The sequence below is a fragment of the Lontra canadensis genome, unplaced genomic scaffold (genome assembly GCF_010015895.1).
Source record: "Lontra canadensis isolate GAN:19392208 unplaced genomic scaffold, GSC_riverotter_1.0 scaffold286, whole genome shotgun sequence".
NCBI lineage: Eukaryota > Metazoa > Chordata > Mammalia > Carnivora > Mustelidae > Lontra > Lontra canadensis.
In genome coordinates, this window is record NW_022631280.1 from 77,235 (window position 1) to 97,892 (window position 20,658).

Genomic DNA, 20,658 nt, shown 5'->3' on the forward strand with positions numbered 1-20,658 from the left:
TTCATTTTTTTCAGATGTTTCATTGCTAGTGTATAGAAATGCAATTGATTTTTTTGTGTGTATTTTGTGTCCAGCAATTACTGAATTTGTTAGTTCTAACAGATTTTTAGTAGAATCTTTAAAGATTTGTGTATATAAAATTATATCACATGCATGCAGAGAGTGCAGAGAGAGCTTTGTTTCTTTCTTTCCAATCTGAATGCCTTTAATTTCTTTTCCTTAACTAACTTCTCTGAACAGGACTTCAAGTACTATATTGACTAGGAGTGGTGAGAGTGGGCACCCTTGCCTTGTCTCTGATATTAAGGAAAAGTTTTCAACTTTTGCTATAGAGTGTGATGTTTGCTGTGGGTTCTTTATATATAGGCTTTATTATATTGAGGTATATTTCTTCTACATCTAATTTGTTGAGAATTTTTATTATGAAACGATAGTGAATTTTGTCAGATGCTTTTTTTGCATATATTGATATGATCATATGATTTTTATCTTCTGTTCTACTAATGTGATGTAGCACATTTTTTGATTTGCATGTATTGAGCCATCCAGGGAAAAATCCCACTTTATCATTGTGTATGATCATGTAAATGTGATATTTATGCTCATATTTTGTTTAGACTTTTTTGCATCTTTATTCCTCAGGAGTATTGGTTTGTAATTTTCTTTATTGTAGTGTCCTTATTTGTCTTTATCACAAGGTTAATGCTGGCCTCATAAAATTTGTAAGTGTTCCTCCACTTCATTTTTTGGGGAAGAGCTTGACAGAAACTAGTGTCACCTCTTTCTATGTGTTTGATGTAATTCACCAGTGAAACTGTCTGCTGTTGGGCAATTTTTTGTTGGGAGGTTTCGATTACTACTATAATTTCCTTACACATTACTGGTCAGTTCAAATTTTATTATTTCCTGATCCAGTCCTGGTAAGTTGTATGTTCCTGGTAATTTATCCATCTCTTCTAGGTTATCCAGCTGTTAGCATATAAGTGTTCATAGTAGTCTTACGATCTTCTGTGTTTCCATAGGTTTCACTTGTAAAAGGGGTGCCTGGGTGGTTCAGTGGGTCAAAGCCTCTGCCTTCAGCTCAGGTCATGATCCCAGGGTCCTGGAATTGAGCCCCCCATCGGGGGAGGGTCTCTGCTCAGCGGGGAGCCTGCTTCCTCCTCTCTCTCTGCCTGCCTCTCTGCCTACTTGTGATCTCTATATAAAATAAATAAATTAAATCTTTTAAAAAAAAGGTTTCAATTGTAATGGCATTTGTTTCATTTCTGATTTGGTTGAGTCTTCTCTCCTTTTTACTTATTCTAACAGTTTGTCAATTTTGTTTATCTCTTCCCAAAACCAGGACTTTGTTTCATTGATCTTTTCTGATATTTTTCTGGTCTCTATTTCATTTATTTCTGATCTGATCTTTGTTATTTCTTTCATTCTGCTACGTTTGGCTTAGTTTGTTTTTTTGTAATCCCTTGAGGTATAAAGTTAGGTTGTTTGTAGGCCAATTTCTTAATATAGGTGTTTTTCATTATAAAACTTCCCCTTGAGAACTGCTGTTGCTATATCTTGTAAGTTTTCATATGTTGTATTTCCACTTTTTGTTTTGAGAAATTTTTTAATTTGCTTTTTGATTTCTTCTGTGACCCATTGGTTGTTCAGTAGCGTGTTGTTTAATGTCTGCACATTTGTGAATTTTCTTTTTCTCTTAGTTTGATTTCTAGTTTCATAACATTGTGATTGGACAAGGTATTTGCTATGATTTCAATCTTCTGTATTTGCTAAGCCTTATGTTTTGACCTAAAATATGATCTATTCTGGAGAATATGTGTGTGCACTTGAGAAGAATGTTTATTTAGCTCTTGGTTGAATGTTCTGTATATGTCTGTTAGATTCATTGGTCTAAGGTATGTTTCAAATCTTGTGTTTCCTCACTGATTTTCAGTCTATATATGATCTTTTCATTGTTGAAAGTGAGGTATTGAAATCCCCTACTCTTATTCTATTGTTGTCTATTTCTCCTTTCATATGTTAGTATTTGCTTAATATATTTAGTTGCTCCAATGTTGGGTACATATACATTACAATTGTTATATCCTTTTGAAGAATCGATCACTTTATAGTGATATAATGAACATTGTCTCTTGTTACAATCTTTGTTTTAAAATCTGTTTTGTCTGATACAAGTACTGTTACCTCTGTGCCCTCTCGTGACTTCCTCATGCAGGTAATGTCATTGTCATCCCTTCACTATAAACCTAAGTGTGTCCTGAAAGGTGAAGTGAGTTTTTGGTTGGTAACATATACCTAGATCTTGTTTTTTAATCCATTTTGCCTTTTGATTGAAGAATTTAGTCACTTTATATATAAGGTAATTATTGATAAGTAAGGATTTACTAGTGCTGTCTTATTGGTTTTTGGATGTTTTTAGATCCCTTGCTCCTGTATTCTTTTTTTGCTGTCATTCTTTGTGAATTGATGATTTCCTAAGTGGTATGATTTGACTCCCCCTTCTTTTTTTTCTTTTGTGGATATACTGTAGGTTTTTGCCTTGTGGTTATTATGAGGCTTACATAAAACACTTTATAGCAGTCTATTTAAAGCTAATATTTTCAATCCTGTACAAAAACTCTATCTTTTTATTTCTTCTCCTATATTTTTATGTTTTTCATGTCATAATTTTCTTCTTTGTATAGCATGGCCATAACAAATTATTGTAGTTATAGTTATTTTTAATACTTTTGTCATTTAAACCTTTATACTAGATTTAAGTGATCACACACTACCATATATCAGTAATAGAATATTCTGAATTTGACTATATGTTTAACTTTACCAGTATGTTATATATTTTCATATTATTAGAGAGCAATATTTCATTTCACTTCAAAGGATTCCTTTCAGAATTTCTTGTAAGTCAGGTCTAGTGGTGATGGAATTCCTCAGTTTTTGTTTCTTTGAGAAAGTCTTTCTCTTTCCTCCATTCCTGAAGGACAACTTTGCTTGGTTGTCTTTCTGGTTTGCAATGTTTTCCTTGCAGCACTTTGAATATATTAATCTACTCTCCTGGCCTGTAAGAGTTCTGCTGAGAAATTAACTTAAAGCCTTATGATGGTTCCCTTATAAGTGAAACTATTTTTTTCTCTTGTTGCTTTTTAAAATTTTTTTTTAATTTTTTAAAATTTTTATTAACATATAATGTATTATTTGCCCCAGGGGTACAGGTCTGTGAATCATCAGAGTCACACATTTCATAGCACTCACCATAGCACATACCCTCCCCAATGTCAATAACCCAGCCCCCCTTTCCCTACCCCCACACTCCCCAGCAACCCTCAGTTTGTTTTGTGAGATTAAGAGTCTCTTATGGTTTGTCTTCCTCCTGATCCCATCCCATCTTGTTTCACTTTTTCCTTCCCTACCCCCGACAACCCCCTGCCTGCCTCTCAAATTCCTCATATCAAAGAGATCATATGATAATTGTCTTTCTCTGATTGACTTATTTCGCTGAGCATAATACCCTTTAGTTCCATCCACGCCATTGCAAATGGAAAGATTTCATTTCTTTTGATGGTTGCATTATATATATATATATATATATATATACACACACAAACACACACAAACACACACCACATCTTCTTTATCAATTGATCTGTTGATGGACATCTAGGTTCTTTCCATAATTTGGCTATTGTGGACATTGCTGCTATAAACATTTGGGTGCATTTGCCCCTTTGGATTACTACATTTGTATCTTTAGGGTAAATACCCAATAGTGTGATTGCTGGGTCATAGGGTAGCTCTATTTTCAACTTTTTGAGGAACTTCCATGTTGTTTTCCAGAGTGGCTTCACCAGCTTGCATTCCCACCAACAGGTTGGAGGGTTCCCCTTTACTGAATGCTCACCAACATCTGTCCTTTCCTAACTTGTTAATTTTAGCCATTCTGACTGGTGTGAGGTGGTATCTCATCATGGTTTTGCTTTGTATTTCCCTGATCTCGAGTGATGCACAGCACTTTTTCCTCTTGCTCCTTTTAAAATTCTTAGTCTTTGCTTTTAGATATTGTAATTAATGTGCTTGGACAAAAGTGTTTGGGTTGAAATTTTGAGATGATTCCCTAGCTTCAAGAATTTGGATATCCAAATTTCTTCCCAGATTGGGAAGTTTCTTGTCATTATTACTTTAAATAAGCTTTCTATTCCTTTCTCCCTCTTTTTCTGGGACTCCAAGAATGTGCAGATTGTTTCTTTTAATTATGTCCCATAATTCATGTGGGCTTTCTTTACTCTTTTTCGTTCTTTTTCTTTTTTTTTTTTTTGCTCCTCTGACTAGATGATTTCAAATAACTTGTCTTCTAGTTCACTATTTAGAGAACTGTAAAATAGACAACTAAATGAAATTAGGGAAAGAATGCATAAACAAAATGAGAAATTCAACAAAGAAATAAAAACCATTAAAAAAAAATCTTAGAGCTGAAGAAAACATTGAACTGAAGAATTCAATAGAGAGGTTCCATGAAAGACTCAACCACACAGGAAAAAAAAAAAAAAAAAGAGTGATGAGTCATTCTGAATATTTTGTCAAATAGTCCATAAATCTTCATTTCTTTAGGGTCAGTCATTGGATTTTTTATTAGTTTCCTTTGATGGAGTTATATTTTCTTGATTATTTATGATGGCTGTGGCCTTGTGGTGGTGTCTATGTGTTTGAGGGAGTAGGCACCACTTCCAGTCTTTACAGACTGGATTTGGCAGGCAAAACTCTACCATTCACTCCATTAAGAGATTATGGATAGGCCCTCTTGCGGTGCCATGTGAAGGCTTGCTACTAGTGTGTTTGGGAAAGACGGTCTGATTCCTGGATCAGCAGGTAGGTAGGGTTATTTTGGGGTATATGGAGACCAGCCTGGTACATGAGTCTGTGGGTCAAGCCTGAAGCCTGGATTCATTGTGCTGGGCCTGGTCCTTGAGTCTGTGGTGAAGGGACTGAGCCCTGAATCAGCATAGGCAGAGTTAGATCCTGTATCCACAGCTGCCCACCAGGCGTTGTTAACCACTGAGGTGTGCCCAGCATCTGAGCACATGGAGGTTGGTCTAATATAGGGATGGTCCTGGAGCCTGGCTTCATGGGAATGGGTGAGGCAGCTAGGACTGAGGAGAAATGGCCTGGTGATAAGGTTATCCCGGAGCCTTATGTCACAGGAGTCCACCAGTGCTGGGATATGTTGGGGAGTCTGATCCATGGGAATTCATTAGGAGCCTGATGCCATAGGAGTTGGCCAGTACATGCCAGTGTGAGCTGAGGTCTCTCCTCCCAAAGGTGTCTCCCTCTGTGCTGGGCCACTTGTACATGGAAAAGGGGTGATAGAAATAACGTAACTCTATCTCTCCTACCTTCCTCAGTGGATATTTTTTTATTTCTGTGCTTTACACAGGTTCTGTAGTTCCTCATTTGGAAACTTTGGCTCTTGTGAAGGTATTATCATACATGGATAGTTGTTCAAATTGGTGTTTATGGATCAGACAAGTGCTAGAAATTTTGTTGCTGCCATTTTGTTGATGCCACTCCCTTTTACTCCACTGGTTAACATACCCCCAGTGATTAGTTTTATTCCTGTGCTATGACCACATGCAATCAATCAGTATTCTTTTTTAAATGACTTGATAATCAAATGATTGATTTTATAATTTGGTGAGCCTTCCCTCTTGGGAACTTGGTGTTTACAAATATGTTATTTATTCTTGGATTTTTTTTCTTTTTTATATATATAGAATTGATTTGTCAAAATCCACAAAAATTCCTGTTGGATTTTTACTTGAATTTTATTGAATTGTAAATTGGTTGAGAGGAGAATTAACATTTATATTGTTGTTGGATTTTCCTATCTCTAAAAATGGTTTATGTATTTATTCATGTCTTATATTATGTTTTTTAAAGGTATTCTCAAAAACTGGAGGCAAACTGAATACCAAGAATCATTTTTCTTTCTTTTTTATGCCCTCTCTCTAAGTTGTCATGATTCAGAACTGACTCACAGAGTAAAAGACATAGCAGGAATATAAGGGGAAAAATCTACAAAGTTATAATCAGTTTGCTCATTATTATCATTAGTAAATAGATGAATTCTGCATTATAATTATATATTGACAATAGTCACTACACATGTGTCTACATTAACATTGTAAAAGTCGACACTGAAATTATTTCCATCAGGGAGTCAATAATATAGAGGAACAAATGGGCTTGAAGGCCTGGTGCTAAACTGAACTATTGATCTATTTAACAGTAGACAATACCGGTTAGATGGCTAACCTGTCTTCCCTCCCACCCATCCCTTCTTCCTCCTTACTTCTTCTCCTTTCTCTTAACCTACCTATCTAATCTCCTTATATTCTCCCTCAGTTTATTTCAGGATACAAGTTTTTCCATCTCCTGTAATATCAAGTGCTCAGAGAAAATGGCTGAGTTGGCTAAATAAAAATAAGGTTTTCCATTTGATTTCTCTATATATAAGACAACACATTTTTTGGAGGTTTATTCTTAGGAGATTTGTAAATTTTGTTTCTTTAGTGAATGGTATAATTTTGTTTGCAAATTATATTTTCTAAAATGTTATTGCTGACATAAGAATGTTTTAAGTTCTGTTTGTTTTTGTATCTAGCAACTTTGCTGACTTTGTATTAAGAATTAGCAGTATGGGAGGGAGACAAGATGGTGGGAAAGTAGGAGGAGGTGCTGTTTCAACCTGTACCCTAAAGTGAGCTGATTACCTACCAAAGAACTCAGATCACTCATGAAATCAGCCTGAGATCAGAATTATACACATCTGGATCTCTATAGGGGCAGAAGACACCAGTGGGCAGGTAAAACAGAGTGGGAACATCGGACTGATATCAGAAGATAAACAAAAGGGGGAGGGAGCCACCAGAGGTGACCGATTGGAAAGTAATACCCATAATACTAGGGTGCCCAGCATCTGGGGACCAGCATTAACTTGGAGACTGGTTGAAAGCAATCAAAAAGAGCAAAGGATCATGGGGGGCAGAAATTGTGGGAATCGGGGCAGATAGGGACAGGGGCTTAAGTCCCTGGGCCCAGGACAGCCTCCCCTGGCACTGAGCCAGAGAGAATGTGGCAGAGAAACCAGGTCTTGGTCCCTGAGCCACCAGTGCACCCGAGAATGCATGGGGTCTGGCTCCTGTGAAGGGCTGGGAGCCTCGCCAGATGGCAGAACACCAAGCCCTGCTAACAGAGCCTGAGAGGTGTGAACCCCTCACCCTCTCCTGAGAGAGGTGTGCGAAGGCTCAGCCCGGCATTCTTAGACCCGCGTCATTCTACCAGAGCCTGAGACGCACACGTGCCCCCCAAACCCTCCCCTGAAAGAGGTGCTCGAAGGCCCAGCCTGGTGCTCTCGGACCCGCGCCCTGCTACCAGAGTCTGAGACATGCACGCAACCCACACCCTCCCCTGAGAGAGGTGCGTGCAAGCCCAGTGCTCTTAGACCCAGAAAGACCAGGAACTCCCAGCCCAGGCCAGCATGAAAATCTCAGTGTGCAATCACTGCTTGGAACCTCTCTGGTGGTCTGGAGCTGCCTAGACAGCCGCTGCTGCCATGCTTTTGGGTACAAGCAGAAGATCCTGCGTCCCCCGGTACCGCGACTCGGGACCTGCTCTGCCAGCGGCCAAGGGGGAATTTATATGGGCTCTGGATCACCCCAGGGGACCAGACTGAGGCTTCTCTCTGAGAGGGAGGTCAGGGTACAGTTTGCCTTCCTCTAAACCTACAAAAACCATCAAAAGCAGTCAAGGCAAGAGAAAAAAAATTGAACAAGCCTAAAAATCTTCCAGAGAACAAAAACCTGAAAAACCTGTTTCCTCAGAGCCTACCCCCTTGAGGGGGGTGGGAGGACTTAACTCAGGGAACATCATTGACTGAAGACCCACGTGGCAGGCCCCTCCCCCAGAAAACCAACCAGGAAAGAAAGATTAAAAAAAAAAAAAAAAAAGGACTACAGGAGAACAACTACCACTACTTCATAAGAAAACTTTTATTTTTAACTCGTTCCCACTATTCTGGTCCATTTTTTTTTTTATATATATAGATAATTTGTTAACCTACTTACCATCACGGTGAGTGGTCCAGTACATCAAATTCCATAATAACCTTCTAACCTGAACTTTTTGATACACACCCCTGTGTTTTTCTTTTGCATTTCTATTTTTAAATTTTTTTAAAATTTTAGTTTAGTTTAGTCTAGTTTATTCCTTTTTTATCTTTATTTTCTAATATTCATTTAGAGTTAAACTTCAAGGTAATCCCCTTTTCCCAATCAATGCTACCCCTATAGGTAAACCAATTTTTAATCCCCCTTTATCTTAGGAAAGTTGAGTTGTTTTTTGTTTTGTTTTGTTTTGTTTTGTTTTGTTTTTCTGATGTCTTGGCATCAGGAGGGGTCAGTAATTCAAATGTAATCATGCAGTCAATTAGCATGAGTAAGAAAGCCTGGATGTAGAAAGAGCTTGGGTAAGAAGAATTCCCATAGCTCACAGAAGACTAAAGAATGTTAGAATTAAGAAACAGAAAAGGAACTCATTTATGGGTCCAATGGTTTCAGCTAAAATATGAGAAAAACAAGACAGACTAATTAGAATTGTTCTTCAGCACAGAACATTTAGTTTGCACTGAAATTATTTTTGAGAGAACATCATAAATGCAGATGCAGGGAACAAAATTTCTACTTCAGAAGAAGAATAAATACATTTTTTTCTTCATTCTCCACCATGGAAGATCCCCGCAACACTGGTATCTGACAGCTGGAGTTGCAGGGATGCAGTGCTCAGGGTGCCTTTCCTGATGGATCACTGAAACTCAGGAGATTCCACAGGCCATTGCTTTTCTTCCAGCTGGGCTAACTTGAACTTGTTTAGCCAGAACCTATGGCCTCATCTTCTGAAGGAGACAGTGGGAATTTCTGTCTCCTGTGGGTGACCTCAGATCCCTTATTAATTAGAGTAATTTGGTCTGCAATATCTAAGCATAAAAGGGAATAGGAACTCTCCGGTGGCTCAAGACTTTCATAGGTGCAGTTGGCTGGTAAAGAGCTTGAGGCACTAGACCCACATGCTTACCAATAACAGCCTTCTTTACAAACACCATACATACAGACAGCTCTCTGTACCTCTAGGGCTACATGTGCTTTAGGGACACTTCCCCAGTGTTTATTCTTGATTGACTTTATTTTAATCAGGTTTCATGTGTATAAATGCTCCAGGAAGAGCAGACTAAGTGTGTGATTTGTCATGAGCTCTAACCCTCAAATTATTCTTCTTCCTTTAGTATTGCCCCTGCCGTAGGAACATCCTCAGGAGTGATGGATAAAAATACGTTAATAAATGAATGAACCCTTGATGAGTTTCATTTTTCTTGTCATTGGCTTTAAGGTTACTCTTGCTATGGAGAATCTGAAGGGATGGAAGACCTGGTTAAACTTGGATCTAGTGCACTCAAATTTTTATTTCTTTTCTAGCATAAGGGATTGAAACTCTGTTAGTAATGGCTCTAAGGCATCTGGGGATTTTCTTAAAAATGCAGATTCTGATTTAGTGGGTCTTAGGTGGAGATTCTTCTCTGCCAAGAAACAGCAAGGTGAAGCTAATGCAGATCCCTAGGCCCAATTTAAGCAACAAAGCCATTAAGTGACTGGTAAAATCTCAGAACATGTATAGGACACTGTTTACATATATGATTTTTTCTTTCTTTTCTGTGTCAACTGTCTCACCCATCCCTCATTCCCAGTGTTTCTGCCAGAGATGTTTGTTGTAATGTCATTAAGATGCTACCGGGACACTTCTTCCAGACTTATTCTTTGTTAACAGTGGGGGACCCTCAGTCAGTGAGCTGGGACTTGCTGCTCTCTTCCTCTGAGTGTGACTGTGATTTCTAGCAAGGGACCATCCTACCTTTCTAACACTTTTATTCTTAACACATTTCCCTTGCCAATTGAGTCTCAAGATTTTGAGAAATTTAAAAGTAATAGTACTTCCTCAGAAGGCTCCCAGCTTATTAAAATAAGAATAGGGAATAAAGAAGGAGAAAAGAATTGACAATTTGTGCAGGAGGAAATAAAAACATCCATGAGTAGCAGAGTCTTACATATTCTAAAGTGTAGTAAAGCAAAGCACATGGGAATTAAAACATAGGAAAGGAACTCACTTATGGGTCCTGCTGAGCCTGCTAAAATACAAACATGAAGAGGTAAGTCTGGAGAGAGCATGACTGAAAGATGTACATTTCAGGGAACTTCAGGTCAAGCATTTACTACATTATTATATTTACGTGGAAAGCAGGAAAAAGTAAGTCTGGCTTCCCTCCTCCCCTTTTTTTCCTTATTTAAGAGACTCTTAAAATCATATTTCCTACAATTATTGTTCTTGTTCTCAATTTTTACTATCTTCCTATTATCAAATCCTTCTAAAATTTTGTTTGTTTTTGGTAAACAACTTCATCCAACCACAGAATTTTTCCTTTCACCTATGAATTAATTTTATTAGCAGAGTTTCCTCTTTGCTAAATAAGAAAATTGTCACTTAGAGGGATCCTGAAATCATCCTCATGTTCCTCACACTGGTAAAGGAAAAGGAGAACAGTAAAATAGTGAGATGTCTCCTTTCCTCCTCCTTTATGTGCCTACTTAACCTCTGCTCCAGCCCCCTCCCATAGTAGGCACTTTGTAGAAGACCAAACAAAACCAAAAACAAAAAAACAAAAGAACAAACAAAACAAACAAACAAACAAAATTGGATTTAAAAAATAAGAGAAACTTACATAAAGGTTCTGGAGTTACTTTGAGGGTTTTTGCATCATCTGTGATGAAAAGTGATGAGAACTATGAGAGATAAAGTTTGTTTAAGCAAAAAAAAAAAAAGACAAGTATAATGTCATCTCGATATAGACTTTCAGAGAGCATGAAGTGTAGGCAATCCTACTACTTCCTGCCCACGTGTGTGGTACAAATAGTCCTGAGATTAAAGATCCAAGACTAGGGGTATTTGGGTAGTTCAGACGGTTAAGCATCTCTTAATTTTGGCTCAGGTCATGTTCTCACGATCATGAGATCAAGCCCCATGATGGGGTCAGTGTGGAGCCTACTTAAGATTCTCTCTCCTTCTCCCTCTGCCCCTCCCCATTCTCTCCTGCACAGTCTCTCTCTTTCTTAAATAAATAAATAAATAAATAAATAAACAAACATCCAAGACTAGAGAGTCCCAGCTTCACTCCTCTCTAGTTTTATGACTACATAAGTCACTAAACTTTCAAAACATTACTTTCCTTATCTTTAAAATGGAAATTATATCTCCTTTCTTAGAGGCATGGCTACAGTGAAAAATCAAGAATAATAATGGATAGGAAAGCTGATAAGTTCTTTCAGAATTGTTATGGAAAGAACTATTCAGTGACTACAAAGGAATGAAGCTGTTATGAAAAATAGGAAGTTTTCATTGTGTTTAAAGTCTTCAACTTTAGCTTACTTCTTTTCTGTTTTCTCTGTTTTTCCCTCTTACATCTTTTATTGTTATTTGGAAAGTTCTGAATGCCAGTGACAGGGCATTTTCATGAGCACGTCATTGTGTTGTTTTGGTTTGCTGATCTGTGTGATTTCACTGTTTAAAAAAAAAAAAATCCCTTTTATTCCTTGGTTACCTCAGTACCTTAGTCATACCCATTGATGTTCCAGTGAGATTGGCAGCAGTGGAGAACCATGGCTTCTTCCTTGAGAGGAACCAATCTTACTTTAAGATGTCAAGACCTCTTTACTGAAACAAGTTTATGTATGTGATGAATTAATTTTCCCATGGAATTTCAAAGTTTTTGTTTATGTGTGAAATTATGATTTGAAGTTTTAGACTTTGGACTTCCATTTTTCTGTTCTGGAATTTTTTTTAAAGATTTTATTTATTTATTTGACAGACAAAGATCACGAGTAGGCAGAGAGGCAGGCAGAGTGAGAAGAGGAAGCAGGCTCCCTGCCAAGCAGAGAGCACGATGTGGGGCTAGATCCCAGAACCCTGGGACCATGACCTGAGCTGAAGGCGGAGACTTTAACCCACTGAGCCACCCAGGCACCCCTATTCTGGAAATTTTTGCTGAAATTCTTCCTCCTTATTGTTTTCTTCTCCACTCTTTCTTCTTTTACCTATTCAAATCTTTTTTCCTCATGTAGTTTTATTTCTCTATTGAACATTGTTTAAGGGCCAATGTATTAATTTTTAAAAAATTATATTTAGTAAGAAAGCTTTTTTCCACTGTATATTTTTTCCTGTTTTGTCGAAGATTAACTGACCATAGAGTTGAGGGTCCATATCTGGGCTCTCTACTCTGTTCCACTGGTCTATGTGTCTCTTTTTATGCCAGTACCATGCTATCTTGGTGATCACAGCTTTCTAGTAAAGCTTGAAATCAGGTAACGTGATGCTCCCAGTTTTGTTTTTGTTTTTCAACATTTCCTTAGCAATTCAGGGTCTCTTCTGGTTCCATACAAATTTTTGGATTATTTGCTCCAGCTCTTTGAAAAATACTGGTGGAATTTTGATCGGAATGGCATTAAAAGTATAGATTTCTCTAGGCAGTATAGACAGTTAAACAATGTTTATTCTTCCGATTCAAGAGCATGGAATGGTCTTCCATCTTTTTGTGTCTTCTTCAATTTCTTTCATGAGTGTTCTGTAGTACCTCGAGTACAGATCCTTTACCTCTTTGGCTAGGTTTATTCACAGGTTCTTATGGTTCTTGGTGCTATAGTAAATGGAATTGATTCTCTAATTTCCCTTTCTGTATTTTCATTGTTAGTATATAAGGAAGCCACTGATTTCTGTATATTGACTTTGTATCCTGCCATGTTACTGAATTGCTGTATGAGTTCTAGTAGTTTGGGGGTGGAGTCTTTTGGGTTTTCCATATAAAGAATCATGTCATCTGCGAAGAGAGAGAGTTTGACTTCTTCATTGCCAATTTGGATACCTTTTATTTCTCTATGTTGTCTGATTGCTGTTGCTAGGACTTCTAATACTATGTTGAACAAAAGTGGTGAGAGTGGGCATCCTTGTCGTATTCCTGATCTCAACGGGAAGGCTGCAAGCTTTTTCCCATTGAGGATGATATTTGCTGTGGGTTTTTCATAGATAGATTTTATGTAGTTCAGGAATGTTCCCTCTATCCCTATACTTTGAAGCATTTTAATCAGGAACAGATGCTGGATTTTGTCAAATGCTTTTTCTGCATCAATTGAGAGGACCATGTGGTTCTTCTCTCTTTTCTTATTAATTTGTTCTATCACATTGAGAGATTATGCTGAGTGAAATAAGTGAAGCAGAGAGAGTCAATTATCATATGGTTTCACTTATTTGTGGAGCATAACAAATAGCATGGAGGACATGGGGAGTTAGGAGAAGGCAGTTGGGGGAAATTGGAAGGGGAGGTGAACAATAAGAGACTATGGACTCTGAAAAACAATCTGAAGGGTTTGAAGAGATGGGGGGGTGGGAGGTTGGGGGAACCAGGTGGTGGGTATTAGAGAGGGCACAGACTGCATGGAGCACTGGGTGTGGTACATGAACAATGAATACTGTTATGCTGAAAATAAATTAAAAAAATGATTAAAAAAAAAAGAAAGCTTTTAAGCAGTTAAAAATTTGTAGCTTATTTCTCTTAAAATTATTATTGTTTTTACTTGTATATTTATGACTCCATTTTTGTTTGCCAGTTTGTTGAGTTTAGGGGGAAATAGTAGCTTTTCACAGTAATGTTAAGATCTCAGCACTTGGGAAGAGATTCTGCCTTTTCTATGTGCTATAGACTAAGGTAACATACTGCCACTTCCACTACCAAACAAAGATAATTTATAAAAGATAGCACCCATATACTTAGGATTTAAGAATATTGACCCATATGAGGCATGATGAATATATTTGAGTTAATAGGCTCATTCTGATCAATTAGTAGCATTGATTAGTAGCATCCCAGGACATGAGAAAAATTTTAGATTGTATGTGGGCTGAGCAGGAAAGAGAACTATGATCACCCACGGGTACCTGCCACAGGTAAAGGTATACAGAAAAGAACATATATCACATATTTTTGGAAATTTTTGAACTTAGAGTTTTGTAGCCTTGTCCAGTCGAAGACAAATAATTATGCATGACAGTGAAATGTTTCCACTTAATTTCAAAGTGAAGAAGCAGATAAAAATCTTAATTGTAAGACTTGAATATCCTGCCAAAACACTTAAGTATTATGTATGTTTAGATTAAGGGCATAGCTTCTGTGGACAGTCTGCCTAATGAGAATATCAGAATTAGTTATCTTAGAGAGTGCCAAATTTTCCACTCTAAATGGAAATCCTGGTAGTCTTTGTGGGGGTCACATGCCCAATTGCCTCAGCAAGTCTCATGAGTTGTGAATCTGTCAGTTTAAGGGGATAGTGGGGAAGTTGGGTTGAAAAGTGCACACTCTATCTGGAAGCATTCACGTTCAGAATTTAAAATAACACAATGCTGGTCAACCAGAACACATGTACAGGTGGCACTGGGCTAGTGGGTTGCCAATTTGGGAGCTCTACTTTGGAAAAGGAAGGGGTTTAACTGAGTACCCTACATATTTCAACAATAGTAGAGTGTGAGATTCACATCACCACAGATTGTGGCCTGGATCAACATAGACCAAATAAATTCCTTTTCTTTCACTAATTTAATCATAGGTGTTGGTTGGGTCACGTTTAATTAAAACCTGTAATTCACAAACTTGTTCAGGTTGTGAAGCACCTGGAAGTTGTGATATTTTTAGAAAAATCATGAAATCATGATTTTTGAGCAAGAAGTAATTTTACTCATTGTGACCAAAAATATAATATTCAATATGAAAAATTTTATCAGAAGCATATAGCTCAGAAGAAAAAAAATCTGTCAACCAGGATTATCTCTTTTTAAATTTTTAAAATTTTTTGTGTCACTTTCCCTAATTCCTTACTTTTCTGCCCCTCATTCCTCTCTCTGTCTTCCTTTGTTTAGAAAATGTATTCATTTTGCTTTGGCAATAAATGGAAATCAGTTCCACTACACTGATTTAAGCCTTATCACCTCAATTTTCTTCTTTCTCCATTCATGTATTCTATATTCTCTCACTTTTCTGTTCTTTTCTGTTAGTTTTTCAATTGGTAGTTGAAATTGTAACAGTTTAATGAGAAATTAAATAACTCTCTTTGTTCAAAGAACCAGTAAATAGGGAGCTGGCATACAACTCTAGGCAGCCTGGCTCCAGAACCCTCATCTGTAACAGTCTCCCTGTATATTTATAATACATTAATTAACAACCAAACTTATTTTTAAAGTGGTTTTTAATAGTTCTTATTATGCTACTCGCAATTCATGGAGAAATAATGCATATTTTCAATAATGGGGTGAGCAGTAACTTATTCCCAAAGCCACAGCCAAAGTAAATAGCATAATTTCCTTCGTTGTGGGGGTGGGGGGTGATGTAGTTAGAAAGGGACACAGAGTCCAGGGAGGGCCTGTTGGGATGGAAGAAAATCAAATTTGCTCTAGGAGGGAGAGGGAGTTAATGGAAAAGTACAAGGATCCAGAAAAGAGAAGTTATGGCTGCTGAAGAAAAGGTGGGGCTGGGAGTAGAGGTCCCATGACCTAACATGAGTGCAAGAATTTGCTTGAAAGCAAGAAGGGGTGTGTCATTGTCTTGGGGAGAAAGGTGAGACAGGTGAGCATGGTGCAGGTAAGATAACTAAAGAAGGAGAAGGTGGAGAATGATGAACCTCAAGTGCTCTCACTCTGACATAGCATATCTCCCCAGATAAGACAAGATATCCTCTGCCTAGTGTGGGAGCCCTATAATAACAATTTCTGAAAGAAGAAGAAAAACTTACTCATACATCCTTGCAGTAATACTAAAGAACAATAACAAATATTCAAATCAGTTTAGAGTTAATGCTTTAAATAATCCATCTATTTCCCAGAAGTCTTTACAGAAACTGTACTCTCCATTCCCAGTAGGCACATGGGTTACCACCGATGGATATTGAATCTTCCTCCCCCTTGGACACTACCCAGGAGTGAAATTCTCAGAGAAGTCTCCAGGTTTATTGTATTTTCAATATTCTGATTTCATCCAGCACCTTTCTCTTCCCCTGTTTTCCACTCCTCCCTCTTTCTTTCTTTCCTCTTCTCAGTTTGGAGAATATCCTCTCCATGAAGTAATAGCTTCAAGAACTGAAGAAAGACAATGTTACAAAGGTTCCAATTTTATAACAAAAGAAGACGGAGGTTGAGAGACTCTGTGCCTGAGTATGTGAAAAAAATATATGTAGCTTTCACCTCCAATTTTTTTGATTCAAAGTTCAATGCACTTTCCTCTGTACTGCATAGAGTTTTCTCTTTCTGTTCTTTCTGGAATATTCCTTTAAAAAGTGAATTAACGTCTTCCTAAATATTGACATTCTCTCTCTCTCTCTCTCTCTCGTGTTCTTTTTATTACTCTCTGGAGTGTTCCTCTTATTAAAAAAAAAAAAACAAACCTAAATAGTAGGAATGTTTCTGGAAGTTTCAGTATTAAATCATGACAGTACTAGTAATATGTAAACTACTACAGCATGAATCCCACTATATTCAGTGGCAGAAGGCTGAGCATTTGTCTTATTTGCCTTATGGTGGAGGTTAAATTCCTGTGTGAAGTTTGATCTTAGATCATTTCTGTCATCTTTTTGGAAACTTATTTAACCAATCTCTAAAAAGACAAGATTTAACAATGCTCTGTTAGGTTCAACTTTTAATGATTCATTTAGTCTAAATCCACAAACGGAAGTCCTGTGTTCCTGGGCTTTTTAGCCTTAGCTAATCAAATCTAGGATAATGGGGAAGCAAAAAGACTGACATTCTAAGTTTAGGACCTGCCTGGAAAGGGGAAGACAGGGAGAACAAGAGCCCCAGATATCAAGGATTCATGGCAGAGAAACAGTCAGAAACATGCGCAGTTCCCTTGTAAACTGTGCTAAATGGACACACAGGTAAATTCATGAGGTCAGCTGTTTAAAGTCATCAGAGTTAAACCCCTTTGACGAGAAGCTTCCAGAAGAAGCTCTCCACTCCCTTCCTTTGTGATTTGGTCACAGAGAGTGGAAAGATCCTGTGCTTTGGTGCCATGACTGAGGCCCAGAGGCCAGACAGGACTGGGGATGAACAGGGAGGTCATTTATGTCTTCTTTGTAAAGGCTGAAACTCTGAAGGGAACATGGAAGACATTAAGTCTTGGTTAAACTTTCTTTAGTTGTCCTATGTACTCCTTTCTTTTCACCTCTTGCTTACTCATGTGTGTCTTTCCTGAATTGAGAAATAGAAAGAGACTTAAATATTTTGGAGTTGACACTGAGGAATAATAGCAAAAATCCACAAGAGTTGGATGAATAGTATAACAAGCTTATGATTCTCATGGAACTCTTTTTAGAGAGGGCATCCAGATTAGTCTTCATGAGATACATACAGTGGGTGTTCAGATGCTAGAATGCTTGGATTTCAATTCTAATTCCTCTACTTACTACCTGTGTGACCTTGCACAAGTTATTTAATTTTTTGTGTCTTAGAGTATTCATTTTAAGTACAAAATTTATAGTAATATATAATTTGTAGGATTGCTATGAAGGTGTAACACATATACTTCATCTATATTATAACAATAGTTTCAAATTGCAGTCCTTATCTATGTATACCTGTATACACCTACGTGGGACAGATGGACCATAGCCTCCTCTGCCTCAGGCACTGTGCTGGTTTAAGATTTTCAGAGAAATAATAGAATCAAACCCTTTGTGCTCCTGGTTTGAGAGCCCTTCCCCAAGTTACCGTAGTCCCCTGAGATGTCTCTGAGAATGACCTCTCAAGAGGGCCTAATTCATCCTCTAGGACCACACAATGTATTGAACTTCAGGGGTGAATGGCCTCATGCATCTTTCAGCTAAATACTATATATAATAACTAATTACTCACCTTCCTCTGAGATTAATCCCAACATGCGCACATATCCATTTACCTTATTCGCCATCAGAATAATAATAAGATAATTAATAAGATAATAATAATAATAATGAGAATAATAATAATTCTCATTTTAAGGAGCATATTATCATAATGATTAGTATAACTCCTAATCTGATTTTCTTTCTTACACTCTAAAATCCCATACACCATGCTGTCTGAAATTACTATCAGCAGATTCCCCTGTATCTTTAATTTCTCCAAATGTTCTGTTCATCATTTTGTTTTTATAAACCCAATTGTCCTTTAAAGTACTATGCCTCTTGCAGCCCTCTGAGCAACGGTTATTTTTGATTCCACACTCATATACCACAGGGCCTTGAAATATTGCAGGAGAAATTGAAGACTTGAGTTGATTGTTTCATACATGTCAACCTGAAGATATTTGACTTTGTTCCTGTGGTAAGTTATTTCTGTGACTTAACTGGATGAAAACAAAGCAAAACTAAATAAAACCTGATTTGATTATAACAGTAATGAAATATTGAGCTTGATGGTTTTCCAAGGTCATTATGTAAGATATAGATATTTCTATATCTTACATATACATATTATATGTCTATGTAATGAAGCAACCTTATTCATCACATGCAGTTATGTCAATAATGGACTAGAAAAATAATTTTGAGATTTAGATTAATTCACATTTTTTTGCATTTTTATATTACATATTAAAAATTGAAGTAATATTTTTTACATATGCATAATGTTCTAAATTTCATTTCAAGAAGATACTTTAAATTTTAAAAGTAAATTTTAATGGTGTCCTGGGGATAGTTGGACAAGCACATGACTTAATTAAAAGCTCAGTGTGTAGTGCACCTGGGTGGCTCAGTGGGTTAAGCCTCTGCCTTTGGCTCAGGTCATGATCTCAGGGTCCTGGAATCGAGTCCCGCATCAGGCTGTCTGCTTGGCAGGGATCCTGCTTCCTCCTCTCTTTCTCTATCTGCCCCTCTGCCTACTTGTGATCTCTCTCTGTCAAATAAATAAATAAAATCTTAAGAAAAAAAAAAGCTCTGTGTGTAGAACCTCAGTTTTACCTTCTATGAACTATGTGCCTTTGAGTAAGTTAGATAATATCCTTGAGTTCAGTTTCTTATTTATAAGACCTGTGAATATGGATTCAACAAACCTGGCTTATGTAATTACAGCTGTCCCCCTTACTCTCATTCCCTGCCCTTTTCACAATCTTCTTCTTTGCTCCTGCTTCTGAGCAAAAGAAGGTATTTTCTTTTGCTGAAACATTCATAGCCACTTAAAACCATTTGAATCTCCTCTGTATTCATAATCAGTAGACTTTTTATTTTCCAAAGCTCTCATTAACTTCAGGTAAAGTGCTTGATTATAGAGAAGGAAGAAAAGTTGAGGGACAAGGCTAGGCAGAGTTAGGGTATGACCCCCAGGTCTGTAATACACCAAAGGGAATTAGAGGAACTTACCTCTTTGTTCTCCTAAAAAGAAACACAAAAAAGTTTATGAGGTTGTCTGGCAGTTTTTTTTTTATTGCTGCTTTTCATTTTGGGAATATCAGAAGAAGGAACCACTGGGAGCTAACCAACCCCTGAGTGTCAGCTGTGGCTCAGGGAGTTAGGGAATTATATATCTCCTCCATTGTTGCCATTCAAACCTGGGGATACCTTGAATTGAGTTGGAGAAAGGAAAAGGAACTTACCAATACTTGATCGAGACAGTGCTTAAAAAAAAGCAAACAAGAATGAGATTTGTGTATTTCAGTGAGAATCTAAGATTACCTAGATTACATATGAGGAAAAGGTTGTGGGAAAGAGAGCAGCAATGTGTCACATCTCATTTTCTATTACCAGGTACAATGCAGTGTGGTGTGCAGATGGACGTCCATCTACGGATTATTTTTTGGGCTTTTGCTTATTTACTTAGTAATACTCTTATGGCAGGGTAAGATTACAACATCTATGCAGCCTATCTTTTAATTTCTCTTAGTAAGGGAATAACAATGTTTGTGAGGATTGCTAGCTTTCTGGTCCCCAGAAACTTTTCTTCCTCTTTGACTTTTTTCTTTGTGATCCTGCTGCTTTTGTTCTGTTTCCTTCTCTACCTATATTTCTCCTCCTCCTCTTCTCTCTCAATTTTCTTTCTCTTTTTCCCCCTTTGAAAGATCTTTGCACCAAACTAATACTACATAACAGCTTCAACAGGGAATTTATACTTCTCAGAAATCATTTGTGTCCTGTGGGGATGCTCAATAACAATAAAACAAAATAAGGATGTCTCTAGATATTAAAAGAGAAAGAGTCAAGGCAGGGAAACGGGACTTGTCAAGATGGATATTTCACCCTCTCCTCTAACCACTTGGAAAAGTTGAGCATGATAATTTTTAAAGTTTTAAAAAATAAAGCTGAACTTGAAAACTAGAAAGAAAAGTCTCCAAGGGCCATATATCAAGAAGGAGCCCATAATTTTGATAGCAAGTGAGAAGGTTCATCACCCATATATCTTAATGTGAGGTTGACTTTTCAATACATGATCAGGAGCAAAAATTAAGGACACATACCTCATGCTGTGGAAGAACATGGGACTAGACATTCTATATAT